General features: G+C 41.1%; 1 protein-coding gene across 3 annotated transcripts in view; it reads left to right on the top strand.

The window, feature by feature from the left end:
- DZIP1L (DAZ interacting zinc finger protein 1 like) overlaps positions 1-15,517 on the top strand; it is a 124,670-nt gene that overhangs the window by 96,688 nt on the left and 12,465 nt on the right. For 2 of the 3 annotated variants that reach the window (XR_008663900.1, XR_008663899.1), the window contains exons 35-36: positions 172-217; positions 335-495. The gene's annotated coding sequence lies outside the window, so the exon portion shown is untranslated. Of the gene's footprint in view, positions 1-171; positions 218-334; positions 496-3,190; positions 5,316-15,517 lie in introns of those variants that run through there. The other variant, XR_008663901.1, reaches the window with a different exon arrangement.

The raw sequence follows: 15,517 nt of genomic DNA, 5'->3' as shown, positions 1-15,517 counted from the left end.
GAACTCATAATGAGGAAAAGACATTTCTTCCATCTGCAGAAGTCTGTCCTAACCTTGGCCCAAACGGGTCTCTGTGACTGGGGGGAGGAACTTTTCTTTCTTGCTTCACCTGGAAACTTTTCATTAAATATTATTCTTGTTTGTTTGTTTATTTGTTCTTTGCTTACCTAGGTCTCCTGCCTTGGATAAGCTCTTTCAAATCTGGAGAGATCCTCTAGTGAGTATGAATGTGTGTATATGTGGTGTTTTGGGGGCTGCCATTGCTGTTGCTTTGTTTTTTGCCAATTATTTCTGTGATATAAAGTGTATTTTTGTTTGGGTGTGTTTCTGTTAGATTCCTGATTTCATAGAGGAGGAAATGGATGCTCTTAGTGACCTGAACATACCAGGGTCCCACAGCAAGGATCGGATTCTAAAATCCATGCCCTAGGATCATACCCTGGGATCCCTACCCTAGGATCACACCCTGGTTCCACATATTGAGATCACATCTTGGTAAGCCTGGTTCTCTTCACATGCTTTTCCAGCCCACAAATGAGTAGTGCTGCCACAAGGTTCTGAAACCCTGAGGAAGCTAAGGTACATCTTCCCAGGGTTTCAATTTTATTTGAAAAATAAGGGGATAAAAGTTAAACATTTTAATTGGTAAATAACTTTAACCCTTGTTAAAAAGAAAAACAAGCCAAAATTGAAGCCATTTGCCCCCCACAACAGCAAACCAAGACTTAATTATAGTTTTAACCTATCCTAGGAATGTGACCCTTATATCTATCTATCATCTATCTATCTATCTATCTATCTATCTATCTATCTATCTATCATCTATCTATCCTCTATCTATCCAGCTATTTAGAGAGCACATGAGAGACTGAGATGGGGGTGTGGGGGAGGGACAGGGGGAGATGGAGAAGGAGAGAATCTTAAGCAGGCTCCACACCCAGTGCAGAGCCTGACACTGGGCTGGATCTCATGACCTTGAGATCATGCATGACCTGAGTTGAAATCAAGAGTCGGATGTTTAACTGATTGAGCCACCTAGGTGCCCCAAGGAATGTGACCTGTTAAACGTCAATCTGAATTGTCCTGATCAGCACTAGTAAGATAATCTATATGATAAAAACCCGAGCAGGTCTACCCCCGCCCAGCCCCTCTGCTCCAAAACCAAAAAAAGAGAAAATTCTGGCCTGGAACAAGCTTTACTTTTCTTTTGCTAATAATTTCTTGCCCCACCCTCTTTCTTATAAAAACCTTCCATTTTGTACAGCTCCTAGGAGCATCTCTACTTGCTAGATGGGATGCTGCCCGGTTCATGAATTATTTAACAAAACCAATTAGATTTACATACTTACTTGGTTGAATTTTGTTTTTTTAACACCCTTCAAAAGCTATGGCAAGTGGAGGTATTCTCTGGAGTGGAATGCAGCAAGCACGAGAGAGTCCCTACATAGAGCTGTGCACTTGAGTCCCGGCCCTTCAGGCCTCACAAGGACAAATTTCCCAAGGCTGTTTCCCTCGCTTTTGTTTTGTTTTCATGGGTTTTTTTTTTTTTTAATTTTTATGGAGGTTTAATTTATATGACACAAACATCACCACTTTAAAATGCACAATGCAGTAATTTATAGTAAATCCACAGTGTTGTGCGCCTACCCCCACCATTACTCTATTTTCAAGGGGTTCTGGGCTGAAAAAGTTTAGGAAGTACTGCCTGCCCATGCCACTGCCTCCAAAGTAGAATTTTTAGCATCAGTGACAGGAGATAGGAAAACAATTTTATTTGGTGGTGGTGAGGGGTGCTTGGGTGTCATGGGGGGATGCGTCTACTGTTTCTCTCAAGTCCTTCCACTCAGGCAACGATCCTTCTCTATTTGGAAGGCAGCCCGTTCCTTGAGGGTTCATGCTGCACCACGGGAGGATTATCTCTAGAAGAAACAAGGATGGAGTCTTCCTGCCATAGAAGTTACTGAATCACAAAGGACTAAGCAGCTTAGAAACTGTGGGGACTCCTGAGAGAATAGAAGGGGTTGGACTTGCTTTCGATCAAGTTTCAATGTAGAGACAGGTGTCCTGTCGAGTCCCTCATTCAAGGACACATTTGTTGTGGCATTAACAAACAAAGTCAGCTCCCCCCCCCTCCCTCCCCGCCCCGCGGAGACCATCAAAAGTGTGCATTTGTGCCTTTCTGTAAAGATCTGCCATGGGATTCCGGGCAGTTTAGATAATGGCCTTCCTCTCACTGCAGATGCCGTGGCTATTCCAGGGGGCCAGACCTGGTGGTTCTGTTGCTTATCACTTTTCATGCAAAAACGAGCATGCTCAACAATGGGAGTCCTTTTGTCATTCCTGGCCAGCAGTTCTGCTGAAGGAGGACTTGGAAGTAGGAAAACAAGTCTTCAAACTTGCCTCTGATTTGGGATTTTCTCTTCTTGCAGACCCTCCTGAGATTCTTGAGACAACCACGTGCTTTCTCAAAGCCATATAACAAAAGCTTGTTAATTTTGATCCCAGATTTCATAATCTGTACCCAATGCAAGCTCTGAAAATTCAGTGTATAGGAAAATGACTCCCACTTCTTTGAGAAATGGTAATTAACATGGATGTGAATAGCTATTCTTTTATAGGTTGCCATGTGCTAGGTGCTTTACACATATCACCTTAATCCTTGCAACAACCCCGCGAGGTAGATATTAGCCTGTGTTGACTGGGCTGCTGAGGCTAAGAATGGTTAATAACTGGCCCACTTTCACATACCTTGCTAGGAAGTGCTCTGATTCCAAATTTCCCAAGACCCCTCCTCCCACTTTCCTATGAACCATGCTTCTAATTTGGCCTTATGTCATGGTCCATTGAAACATCACTGGCCTTGAATCAGACGGATAGGATTCGAATTCCAGCTTTGATAAGCACTAGATGAGTGAATCTGCAAGTCACGTAACCTCCCTGAGCCTCAGTTTCCTCTGCTGTGTTTGTGATAATGATGCTTTGGGAGGTTGTTATGGAAATGAAATGAGCTGAAACACTTCAATGTCCGCAACATGGTATTGGCACATTACATAGCACAGCAGGATCTCAACAAATGATACTTTCTTTTTTATTTATCTCTGTACCTGCCATGGCCCCTGGTACAAAGTAGGTACTCAAGAAATATTTGTGGAAGTAAATTCAAAGGATTCTGCATGGCCTTGCTTCACAGGGACATTATGAAGTTGGACCCTCTCCAAAAGCTCCCTGAAAGAACAAAAGAAGTTTTGAAGCATGTCAAATCTACGCATGGTTAAAATCTTTAGCACGAAGCAAGAAGACAAGAATAATCCTAAAAACAACAATAGTACTAAGATTCTGAAGTGAAATTCACTAGGTGGAGTGCTGTTGCTTTTCAAGAAATAGCAATAGTTGAGGATTGTTAAGTGCTCTGAAGCATAAGGGACAATAAATGTGATGAGAATGGCTCTTGGGTTTGGTGAATTGTTCAATAAGGACTGGATTGGCTGAAGACAGTGCACTTTTACAAGTATATCCTTGCTTAAGAGGAGATAAAAAATAAATACAAGATTTTTGAATGTATAACACAGGGTGTTGATAGAAGCATATCCTCACTGTGATGCAGGGAATGGTTGTCTGAGTTCCATCTCAGAGGGATTCAGGAGAGTAAGTGTGTGGCATATGTGCTGCCATTCCCCAGCCAGTTCTATGACAGACATTGCCCATTGATCGTGGCATTCTCTCAAGCCTGAGTCCTTCTAACCACAGTTAATTGGAATCAGTCTGAGTTGGCACTTAAGATCCAACCATTTGTTGTCCCTGGCTCTAAACAAGAAGATTCAATGCTAGCTTAGCTCCCAAGTTTTAAAGACCACTCTTCCTTCTGGGCAAACTAGTTCCATCTCCTGATACAGCCAGGTCATGGTACTAAAGCTACTAGTACCTCTCAAAGTATGTCATGGAGATTTTAGTGAAGTAGTTGTCAATATTTTGCTTCTTTTTGTAGTGCACTTACCCTAGAATTCAGATACTACTCTGTGCACAGTAGGTTAGAAGACAACTAGAATGGAGCCATCATATTGCACCCAGAATCAACCCTACTCACCCTTGAAGTAAACTTGTTCTTTCCCACTTTTCTTCCCTTGAGATGGGATGTGCTAGGACATGCTTTGGTTTTCACTCTCCTCATGTTCACCAAACCCATGGGGCACAGTGGATATTTCTGCAGAAGTTGTATCCACCCATGGTCTCTGATGAAAGCTTGGCTTGGGTGTCCATGTTTGTTTTGATTAGGATGCATTGGCTTTAAGTAATAGTAAATCCCAACTGAAATTAGGTTAAGCAATAAAGAAGGTAATTATCAGACATTACAAAGAGTTTAGGGATGAGATGTCTGCAGGTGAGGAACATAAGTTAGCACTGTCGAAGAACAGACATTCAACTGCGTAAATCTGAAGATCTAATAGGCTTTATTCAACCATTGTTAGTGAGCTTATGTTTAGTGACAGAAATTTTTGTGTGGGAAGCTCGCATATGTCCTGGAATGTGGGTGCATATGTATGGAGTATTTCATTTTTTTTCAGACAATTTTTTTCTTTTTCTCTTTGACAATTAAAACAATATTTTGCTACATGATTCATAAATGTATTTTAACAGTATATTTTCTTTATGTCGGTGTAAAATAGACATTAAATACATATTTATTCAGTGAGTGAGATTCAAGTGAACCTTGAAAATCTATTATGTGCACGAAACTCACTTTGGAAGACAATAAATTAAATGCCAATCCTCAGGTTCAGATAAAGGGGAGCTACCTTCCTATTTGGAAAGAGGATGTTAAAGCTTTGTTCCTCTGTGGAGGAGTCTCATGTTCAGTTTCTTTTTAGAGTTTCCATTCCATGGCAACATGAATCAGAGCAGGGGACTGGAGGACAGTCAGCTGTAGGGCTCACGGTAGTATCTTTACTCCTTGTCTGTCCTGCCCTCTTCTGCAAGCCACGCTCCTCAGCAGCTCTCTGAAGCTAAACTTTCCATTACAGGAGCCCAGCAATTTCCTTGAAGGGACTGGGGACTGTTGCTTCAGAAAGGCTTTTCTTCCACAACCAGAAGGGAAATATACTTAAAGGGAGGGGAGAGTTGAACCATTTGCCATTAATGATGATGACTAATTGATACTCTGTAATCCTTTTGTGAAATAGTTTCTAGGTGATTAAAAGCAGAGTGAAATTAGTTTCATTTCTTTTAAAATCTTATCTCCCTGCAGCTTTCATATATACATATGATTCTCCCTATTACCCTAGGGTGGAGAAGTTATTTTAGCAGGTGTTTTCAGTCAATTCAATGTGCTAGGCTTAAAATTACATTTTCTTTTCTTTTCTTTTCTTTTCTTTTCTTTTCTTTTCTTTTCTTTTCTTTCTTTCTTTCTTTCTTTCTTTCTTTCTTTCTTTTTCTTCTGTTTTTTTCTTTCTTTCTTTTTCTTCTGTTATTCTTCCAGAAGCTGAGAAGTCTCTCATTCCCTAGCACATTCTGGTTCAGAACCAAAAACTATGGAATTGACCTTTTTCCTAATACCTACTTCAACCATAAACATAGAACAAAGAAAGACATGTGTCACACAAAATATTTAATGTTAACACACAATAAAGGGGAGGTTAACATGTAAGAAGAGATGTCTAACAAACTGATAGCTTGGTGGGAAATACGAAATGAAAAAGGATTTTTTTTTTAAAGCTGACATTACCTCCTAATATGGGACAAGACATGCAGAGAATGGCCATTGATTATTCCTTTGTCTTTTGTATTGATTTTGCTGAACATCTAGGGACTTATTAAGAGGTGCCTTTGAGATATGGGGATCATGAGGACATTTGCATCCTGGAAGCTTCTACTTCTATATCAAATGTCTGCAGAATAACATTTTCACAATTGTTCTTTCAATTGATTTCCAAAGTTAAGAATTTCCTGGTTTAGGGACATCTGGGTGGCTCAGTCATTTAAGCATTGGACTCTTGATTTCACATCAGGTCATGATCTCAGGGTTCTGGGATCAAGTCCTGTGTTGGGCTCTGTGCTTAGCTGACTGCTTGAGGATTCTCTCTTCCTCTCCCTCTTCCCCCTCCCTGCACTCATGCTCTCTCTCTTTTTCAAATAAGTAAATAACTCTTTAAATAAACAAAAAGAATTTCCTGGTTTAGTATTGGGTTTAGAGACTCTAAGATTTGCCCATTACTATTATACATAAGCAGATATTTACTTCTTTAATGTGGATTGATACTCTCAGTTATGTGGGGGAATGTGGAACACTGACAGCTGCCCAGAACTGCTGTGGTGGCTACAGTGGAAGCCTAGAAGCAGTGCACTGACTGCTCAAATTTTCAGGCTTTGAACCTTGCTTTATAATTAGTAATATACAAAGTTTTACTTAATAAGGTCTGTTTCTGTTGCTCTTCATTTCTTCCTGAAGATCCTAGTTTCCATCTGGCATCATTTCCCTTCAGTTTGAAGAAATTTCTTTAGCAATTATTTTGTAGTGTGGATCTGCTGGTAATAAATTCTCATGGTTTCCTTTTATCAGAAAACTATATTTTGCTTTCAGCCTTGAAAGATATTTGAGCTGGGTATGGAGTTTTAGGTTAACAGTTTTTCTTTCAGTACCTTAATAGTATCATGGCACTGTCTTCTCGTCTTTCTTGTTTCTTTTTGATATTATCCTATGAATCCCCAAGGTTTTGTTTTTGTTTAAACTTCTTTAATTTTTTTTTGTTTTTTATAATAGTCACAGAGAGAGAGAGAGAGAGGCAGAGACACAGGCAGAGGGAGAAGCAGGCTCCATGCACCGGGAGCCCGACGTGGGATTCGATCCTGGGTATCCAGGATCGCGCCCTGGGCCAAAGGCAGGCGCCAAACTGCTGTGCCACCCAGGGATCCCTTTAAACTTCTTTATATTTGTTCTTGGATAATTTCTATTTATCTGTCTTCAAGTTAACTGATGATTCCCCGTCATCTCCATTTTAAGTTCACATATTATATTTTTAGAAAGCTTCAGATTTTGTATTTTCAAAATTTTTATATTTTCTAGAGTTCCTGTTTAAAAAATAATTTCTACTTCTCTGCTGAGATTTCCTATCATAATGAAAACTCATTATGAGCACATTTTCTTTTGTGTGTTTGAGCATAGTTACAATAGTTGCTTTAAAATCCTTATCTGCTAATTCCAACACTGGAGTTATTTTGAAGTCCGTCTCCCTGATTGCATTCTTTATGAAAAATGGGTCATGTCATGTGCAAGTCAAATAATTTTTATTCTATTCCATATGTTGTGAATGTTATATTTTAGAGACTCTGGATTCCATTATGTTCTTCCAAAAAGTATTGAATTTGTTTGTGTAAACAGTTGACTTGCTTATACTCCTACTACAAACTCTGTCTTGGGGGCATCCCAAATCTCCATGTAGTTTTTTATACTAAAGTGGCTATTTGTAAGTTAGCCCTGTACTTGTATAGTTCAGGATTTAATCAGAGATTTAGGGGAAAGTTTACATACAAAATTTGTACATTACCTCTCTGGGTCTATTACAAGAGTCTCTTCTCATTTTATGATGGCACTGATTTTTATGAACCCTGTTCTTTGATTCCTCAGGCTATAAAGAATGCAGGTTTTCTAACAGAGCTTTAGATGCTCCATGCTGCCTGACTTTGGCCTTCATTTGGGCCAGAAGCCACCAAAATGGGAAACTTGTCTTATGCCTTTTCTTCTTCCAATTGTCATCTCTCCTCCTGAATATGCCTGTCTTTGTTTGCTCTTTGGTGGCTTTGGGTGGTTGTTTTTTGCATTTAGTTTTTTAAACAGAGCTTATATTTGTTATGTATAGGAGGGTTAGCCTGGCAGGAACTTTCTAAGTCATACTAGAAGGTGATTGTAGAACCATGTATGATCTGTGCTTCTCCCAGTTTTTCCTGGCTTGGGGGTATTGCATGGTACAGAACTTATTACCAAAGCTATTCTAGGGGAGCTCAGCTTCTAGTATAACTTAGAAAGGTGATTTCTTTTCCATCCTTGGTGTACAATCAGTGGCACATTCTGTTTGGTGTTTGTGGGCTAGCAAAGGCAGTATTTCTATTTCTTTTATGTAGTGAGCTCAGTTCAAATATCTATAGGTATGGCATCTGATGCTTCCCACAGGAGGTTAAAATACAAACAACATGATGCATATCTAGTGAAAATCCCCTTTGAGTCATGTAGCATCAACTCTCACCCATTTTGGGAGTTGGCTTTGAGTTCTTTGCTCATTTCCAGCACTTGTGAGTTCTTTCTTAATTTCCATGCTCTATTTTGGCTAAAGATTTTTTTAAAAAAACATGTTATTCGGTTTTATCCAGCATTCCTATGTGTTTGAAATGGCTGTGAGGTGGGGGTATGCTTTCTGTGTCAACTTAGCTTGCTGCCTTGACTGAGAGGCATCTACTGGGACTCCTGATGATCCAGGTGTCAGTTTGCCTAGCTGCTTCTGTCTGAGGTTGTGTGGGAGGGAGGCTCTCATCCAAGAGGAACATTCTCCATCCCATTCCAGACTCTGCCCAAAATCTTGTCATAAGCTCCCAGGAGGCCGAGACAAAGGGCACGTGAGGAATACCATTTGTGTTATTTATTTATTTATTTATTTATTTATTTATTTATTTATTTAGATTTTATTTATTTACTCATCAGGGACAGAGAGAGAGAGAGACAGAGAGAGACAGAGGGAGAAGCAGGGTTCTTGCAGGGAGCCCCACGTGGGACTGGATCCCGAGCCTGCAGGCCCTGGGCTGAAGGAGGCGCTAAACCACTGAGCCACCCAGGCTGCCCCCTGTGTTTGATTTTTAAATGTCCTATACAAATATGTTGAACCAGGGTTCCAGGACCGCACTGGGGCACTGTGCCTCTTCTGCTTCAGAGTGACTTTTTTTTGTCCATGTAGAGCCCCTTTTTAATTTTTTAATTTTGGAGACAAGTTTTCTTCTCTTTTGTTGCTAAAGCCTTTTTTTTTTTTTTTAAAGATTTTATTTATTTATTTGAGACAGAGAAAGAGAGAGAACATGAGCAGGGAGGGGGTTCGAGGAAGAAGCAGGTTCCCTGCGGAGCCCAGTGTGGTCATGGGGCTACATCCTAGGACCCTGGGATCATGATCTGAGCAGAAGGCAGGTGCTTACCAGGCTGAGCCACCCAGGCACTCCCTTCTGTTGCTGAAGCCTTAACCTATGTGCCATGATCCAAGTGTTAGTTGTTATACAGACATCTGCAGTCTTCCTTCCAGATCTTCCTGCAAGCAGATCTCCCACATGGTGGTATCTTCTGTTGTGGGTGAATTCCCGAGAGGTGGACGTATAGCTTCCACTTCTCCTGCCCCACCTCCCCCTTCTCTGTCCCTTCATTTCCCCCAAGGAAAATTTCTATTTTCTTTCTAGACACACAAAATGTGGTAATTAATTTTTTCCCTTCAAAGTTGTCTGAAATTTTACTTCCCTAAAGAGCTTGCTGTGGGATTGGCATATTTACTGTAGCAAAAAGGTTAAAAGAAGGAATTTAATTTGCTCCTTTTCCCATTCCTTCTGGCTGGTGGGTGGAGTATTCACCTGGGATGGGTATACCAATGGAGAGAGATCTGAGAGGGCTCCAGGTCCCAGCCCCAGCCTGGGCAGGGGAGGGCAAGAGAGGGGATGGGAGGGGAGGGCAGGTGAGAGGAGGGGAGGGGAGAGAAAACCCAAAAGCCTGATGATTACATAGGCAGGCATGTCTTTCTGGCTGTTCACCACAGCCCTAGTACAACTTTGCCTCTGTCTGCTCAGTCTTCCTCCTTGTCCCCATTTTTTTTAAACAGCAAAAGAGGAACCAAAATGGGAATGTGTTAGAAAGACAACCACTGCTTTAAACATAGTTAATTCTAGCTATTTCTGATGTCAGAGCCTCTCAAATTTCAATGAGCATACAAATTACTTGAGGATCTCGTTAGAATGCAGATTCTGATTCAATAATCTGGGACAGCATGGAGATTCTGCATTTCTAACAAGCTCCTGGTAATACCCAACGCACTGGTCCTTGAGTAGCAAAGGCCTACGGTTTAGACGTATAGCCATGTACTAACATCAAGAGGAGGGCGTCTGGGGCCGGGGGCAGAAGCCATGTGAGATTTTTGTGATGCTTCATGGTCTCTGCCACAGTGGGACAATACCAGTGGAGGCATAGAAGGAATGAGAGGGCATGAGGTCTTCAGTTTGGGGTTGATGTCTTGGCAGCAAAACTGTACTTTTATATACTTTCATAAATCTAGTCTTTGCTTGGGTGTGATTCCCAAGGGGGAAAAGTCCAGACTGAGAAACAGAAATCTCTATGTGACCAGTATGTGTCCTGGAATTTTACCAGTTTTAAATTGATGTATGTACATACTTAGGCCAGTCTTAGGAAACAGTACAATTGCATCAGGTAGGAATACAGCCAACTTCCAGTAACAGAAAATCCAGTAACAGTGGGGTTGATTGGTTTCACATAATGGGAAGTCTGAATCCTTGAGTAGTGTGGCATTACCTCTGACTTCTTTTTCTATATGCCTCCAGAATGTGGTTCTCAACCCTGGCCAGACCACCTGGGGAGCTTTTAAAAGTTCTGATGCCCAGATGACTGCCTAGACCAATTAAATCAAAATTTCCAGGATTAGGACCTGGGCATCAGTATTTACAAAATCTGTCCACATGCCTGTAATGACCGAGAATCTCTGCTCTTGGCCTTGCTGCCACACGGCTTCCTCTAGTACTTTTTCATCATGGTCTTAACAATCTCAGCCTCTGGCATTAGTTTAGTGCCTGACAATGTTACTACCAGCATGCGATTGTTTGGCCTCTCCAGCATGGTTCCTAGATAGCTGCTACAGCCCCACTTGCTCACTGCGTCTGCATTCTAGGCAGGAAGAAGGGGAGAGGGCAAAGACAGGGCCCAGCCTTCCACTCACATCTCATGGCTGGAATGGTGCCATGTGGCTTCTTTTGCTAGGACAAAAGTGGCTGGAAAAGTGACTGAGCTTTTCCAGCCTCTATAGCAGAAGCAGGCAAGAACAAAGAGGGTGGGGAATGCTATGAGGTAACAGAACTTGTGTAGGTCTTTCAAAACGTTTATTTTCAATGCAAACATAAAAACTACATGCCCCTTACACAAGATGAAGAAAAGCAGAATAGAAGAAAGTAAACTTACCCAAGTCTCAGCACTTAAAGACCAGGACTGTTTATAGTTTGATGCATTTCCTTACAGATTCTTGTCTGTTTCCCTCCTGATTCAGATCATAGTGTATTTAAAATAATCAATTCTACCCTTTCTTGTAACATGAAATGATGAGAATTTCTCCATCTGTTATGACCATTTCTTAAGCACAATTTTATTTTCTCCATTATATTTCATTATGCTGGCATGCTATAGTTTAACTTCTCTCCTGCTGTTAGGATCGTTTTTGTCCCTTTTCTGGCTTTATAGAATTAAAAACAACAACTCTGCACTTAACTTCTTTGCACCTTCAGCCTTTTGTTTCCTTTGTTCTATGTATATCTTTTTTTAAAATTTTTGATGGGGGAGGGGAAAAGGTAAAAAAAGTTGGTGTTTGCTTCAAAATGCTTTCCCAAACAGTGGCGATTCATTTTTATTCACATCAATGTGGATGAACACTGTACTTCAGGCTTTCATGACTGTTTGAATTCAAGATAATGTGTGTAATATGTGTTTTTCTGAAATCCACCACATTCATTTGCACTTATGAGGTATGTTCCTTGTGCTCTTGTTCTCAGATGAATGGTATTGGCATTTTGGTTTCAAGAACAAATAAAAAAAATCACAAATACAAACAACCTGTATTTGATTTGGGTCTGGACTAATTTACTAAGGAAACATTCAGCAATAACAGTTTTCAAATATTTAAAGACTTAGTGAAACTGCAATGAATTGAGGGACTGTTGGTTCTAAGAACTGGGCAACCATGGGTACTGAGGGAAGAATTTTAAGTTCTAGACACCACGTTCAGAGCCAAATGTCAATAATCTCCTCTTCATTTTTGCAATTATCTATAAATAAAGTAGAAGGAGAGGATAATTAGAATTATCTGAATAATGTTAAATAATAAGTACATACAGAAGAGGGAAAATTTTTTTTCCCACTAAGTTTGCCACTCATTCCACTTCAATAAAATCCTTGTAAGGAGAATAACAATTTAAGGCAGAAGACTATATTGCTGCTCTTCAGAACTTCTTAAGAGCAAAAGAATGTAGTCTTAGTTCTGATTAACTTCCCTGGTTTAAACTTAATGGTTTATTTGAAAATGGGTTATTTTGTAACCTGGACTTCTATATTATACCTTCAAAAGCCCAAGAGGGAAGTAAATCATATAGAAAGTCAGAAACTTCATCAATACATCTAGACAGACATTTGCTGGTGGTTTTGGTATCTAAAACCTTCCCTCCCGCCCCCATCACACACATGCCCTTTTTGTAGGCACACAGCCCTGGCAGGAATGGGAACCTGTGTAGTACACAGGATTTTTTTTTTTAACAAATTCTCCAAGGGGGGAACTTATTCTTTCCATGTGGATTGAATCCTGATTTTTTGAAGTCAAGACTTTATTTTTGTTCAGCTTTCTTCTACCACTTTCCAAAGTATTCCTTGGACATGCACAGATATGTGTCTGGAATGATAGCATTATCAAGTTTCTTTTTTTTTTTTTGATTTTTATTTATTTATTTATGAGAGAGAGAGAGAGAGAGAGAGAGAGAGAGAGAGAGAGAGGCAGAGACATAGGCAGAGGGAGAAGCAGGCTCCATGCCCCGGGAGCCCGACGTGGGATTCGATCCCGGGTCTCCAGGATCGTGCCCTGGGCCAAAGGCAGGCGCCAAACCACTGCGCCACCCAGGGATCCCTCAAGTTTCTTTTCACATTCTCCGTACCCCAGTCTTCCACCGATGATTCCCTTGGCAAGACCACAGCTAGGCTGACTTTCTCTCAGAAGATTCCCAAGAATGGAACTACTGGGTCCCAGGGAATGAGCCAGGTAGTCTTGCTGTGTGTTGCCATAGAGGCTGTGAGAGTCATCCCGACACCAGCTCTCCAAGAGCCTTCATTGGGTTCTCTCTGTTCTATGGGCTGTGCCCCTCTGCAGCCAGATGGGAGTCTGTCTGCATGACAGCTACTGGTGGGAGGGCTGTACCAGTCCTCACAAGAAGATGGTCACATGCACTCACCACTGACATTCAAAATATCTCTACTCATTCTGACCCCTCACTCCCACCCCTCAACATTTTGCTTGTAAAGGGGCATTTTTGTTTTTCTCTCTCTAAATTATGACTTAACTACTAAGACTTGGGCAAACACTTCCAGTATCATAAGGGGCTGGCTGGGCAGCCTGTGCCCTGTTAAGGTAGTTTATTCACCCTTCAGCCTCACTCCATCATCCTTTCCAGAGCCATTGCCATGGCAACTGTCCTCCTTCGGCCATTAAGTATGGGTGGCAAAGTCCTACATGCTTAACATGTTTGATATTTCATCTTTCAAAAAATTCTTTGGGGAAATTCAGGTTGGCTTGTTGAATTAAAACAAATAAGCTTTTTAGAGTCAATGAGGACTAAGGACGGCTGCTTTGATAACAGGGAAAGAGTGGACTGGCCAAAAACCTCAGACCAGCCACATCCAGCTCTACTTGACACAAGAGGGGAACAGGAAGTCTCTATAAGGTTAGTGGAGACTGACTCAGACTCCAGTGTTGGGGACTTCAACCTAAGATTAATGCTGAGATGGCGTTCCTTGGCCCAAACCCAACCTCAAGGACCTCTGAGTGGCTTCAGCTGCCACCACTGGAGGATTTCATCTGCAGACAGGGCACTTTGGGGACGCTGGGGTTTACCTGCCCTTTGGATGGCATCATACCACAGTCTTTTCTGGTTCGGAAGCCCTTAAAGCACACACACGTCCCATAGCGCACTAAGAGCTTTGCTGAGGTGAATGTGACAGCTCGGAAGGGATCAGTTAGCCTGGTGTTCTCCATTCCCACCAATTGTCCACCATTTACAATAAATTTTCTCTTGTTTGACATTGTTTTAAACATGAGAATTAAAAACTGAATTTACAGTATATTGTTTTAAGTACTATGCTTCTTGGATTCATAGACAGATACCTTTTTCTTTAGATTCCTTCCTTCCTTCCTTCCTTCCTTCCTTCCTTCCTTCCTTCCTTCCTTCCTTCCATGTATGTATTTAGTTTGCCTGTTTAGTGAGATTCACACTGGCATAGTAGAAAGAGAGTGAGATGTGGAGCCAGACAAACCCTGGTTGGAATCCATCCCCAACCAGAAGCAACCACTTTAAAAATAACTTTGGATTCAGTTTTATTATTCTAAACAATTAGCATATATCTTTGGGCATAAATATTTATGATTATTTCCTTAGGGGAATTTCAAAAAAGAGAGATTGCTCCATTAAAGAACAAATATTTTTAGCTTTCTTTTATATTACATAAAAAATTATCTTTACATTCCTCCAAAAATCTAAGTTGACAGAACAAAATATGAGGTTTTCTATGAAGGGAGTTGTATGTTTCTTGTCTCCACACAGGACCTAGCTCCCCCTGGAAGGCTCTCTATGGAAGAAGTCTGTTTTCTTCCAGCAACCCCTATGATAGCGGTGGCTAAGAGATTTCATCTTCTTTGGTCATTAGGTAGTAGTTGCTTTTACTATTGAGTATTGTGGTTGTATGCACACTAAAACCTGTCACTGTCAGAACTTTTTTTTTTGGTACCTAATTAAATACTTTAGTGGCATTTTGTCTCCATGATACAGTATCTTGCACTCAATATTAAACCAAAAGGAAACTGTTTATCTTCAACCCTTAATACCTTTTAATATTCACTTCATATTAATTTGAGCTATTACAAAGAGAATAATCTCTTTCTTTTTAAACTGTGGATTGGTAGGTATAAAAAACCAGCCTGGCTTCAGCTTGAGGAATGAAATAGTTCAAAAGCAGTTCTGAGGCACCTGCAATGCCTAAGATTTGAAAAATCAAAGAAATTATGGTTCCTGCTGAGGATCCTGAAATATAAATGGGTATTTGAGTGTGTGTATCTGTGAGTGTGCATTTGTGTGTGTGTGTGTGTATGGTTGCTGACCCATGTCTGCAAGATTTGTGCTGCTCACTTTGAAAGGTTGTAGGTTGTAGGTTAGTGGAGTGAGATCAAGATTGTTGGAGAGGAGGGGCAAGATGAGCGAGGAGAGAAGAAGAGAAGGGAGGCAGGGTCCCCATCACCTGTCCCCACAAAATACCTAGATAACCTTCAAATCATCGCTGAAAATCTACGAATTAGGCCTCGAGATCTAAAGAGAGCAACTGGAATGCTACATGAGAAATTCGCGCTTCATCCCGGTAGGAAACGGGGAAAGGAAATAAAGAACAAAGCCTCCGAGGGGGAGGGGCCCGCGGAGCGGGCTGAGGCCGGCAGTGTCCCCAGAACAGAGAGCCCCGTCCCGGAGGAGCAGGAGC

The sequence above is a fragment of the Nyctereutes procyonoides genome, unplaced genomic scaffold (assembly GCF_905146905.1).
Source record: "Nyctereutes procyonoides isolate TBG_1078 unplaced genomic scaffold, NYPRO_anot_genome, whole genome shotgun sequence".
In the NCBI taxonomy this organism is placed as follows: domain Eukaryota; kingdom Metazoa; phylum Chordata; class Mammalia; order Carnivora; family Canidae; genus Nyctereutes; species Nyctereutes procyonoides.
The sequence above is the reverse complement of the archived record's forward strand: the minus strand, read 5'-3'. Positions and strand labels throughout refer to the sequence as shown.